Raw genomic sequence first — 1,142 nt, 5'->3', positions numbered from 1 at the left:
GTGTTAAGTGATATATGTGATATGTGATGTGATATATATGCAGCCCCATATCATCAAGGACTGTGGAAATGTGGTTGTTTTCTTCAGGCAGTCCTCTTCATAAATCTCACTGGAACGGCACCAAACAAAAGTTCCAGCATCATCACCTTGTCCAGTGCAGATTCTTGACTCATCACTGACGAWAACTTTCATCCAGTCATCCACAGTCCATGATTGCCTCTCCTTAGCCCATTGCAGTCTTGTTCTTTTTTGTTTAGGTGTCAATGTTGTTTTTTTTATTTTTTATTTTTAGCTTTCCTGTATTGAAATCCCATTTCCTTYAGGCCGTTTCTTACGGTTCAGTCACGAATATTGGCTCCAGCTTCCTCCCATTTATGCTTCATCTGTTTGGTTGTACTTTATTGGTTTTCAAGACAAATGGCCTTAAGTTATTTGTCTTGATGCTTTGGTGTCTTTCTTGGTCTACCAGTACTCTTGGCTTTAACAACCATTCCATGCTGTTTGTATTTGGTCCATATTTTGGATACAGCTGATTGTGAACAGCCCACATCTTTAGCAACGATGCATGAAGAGTTACCTTCTTCAAGAAGTTTCACAATCCTCTTTTGTTTCAAGAGATATTTCTCTTGTTGGAGCCATGGTTCTTACCACTCCACTTCGTCCAGCAGCCCTCCAAGGTGTCATGACTGCAGGTGTTTTTAACTGCAGACTAACGAGCAGATCTAATCTGAGGCCGGTGTCCAAAAGGAAATTGACTGGGTATGTCCTTATTTTCTACCTCCAATTTGAGTGATTCCATACCTTTTTCCTCAGAACTGAGTGATTCCATATTTTTCCCCCTGTGCTTGGTCAATAAAAGTAACATTCACTGACTTCCACAATGTTTTCTTTTCATTTCTTTGAGTGTTCCTGAAAGCCAACAAGTTGCACTTTGGAATGACCTTGTGGTGGAAATAATACTTTTAGGTTGAAGCCAGTAATTTAGGACATACTTTAATGACCTAGGTTTTCATGACATGCTGTTTATCACCAGATAGAATGTCCTGATGCATCTCAGTAATCCAGGTGAAAAGTCTTCTGGACGGGTTCTTCTCTAATGAAACGTTTCGTCTCTTCTCCAAGAGACTTCTTCAGTCTGAGAG

This window comes from Austrofundulus limnaeus, unplaced genomic scaffold, assembly GCF_001266775.1.
Source record: "Austrofundulus limnaeus strain Quisiro unplaced genomic scaffold, Austrofundulus_limnaeus-1.0 Scaffold7, whole genome shotgun sequence".
In the NCBI taxonomy this organism is placed as follows: Eukaryota; Metazoa; Chordata; class Actinopteri; order Cyprinodontiformes; family Rivulidae; genus Austrofundulus; species Austrofundulus limnaeus.
This window is presented reverse-complemented; position numbering follows the sequence as displayed.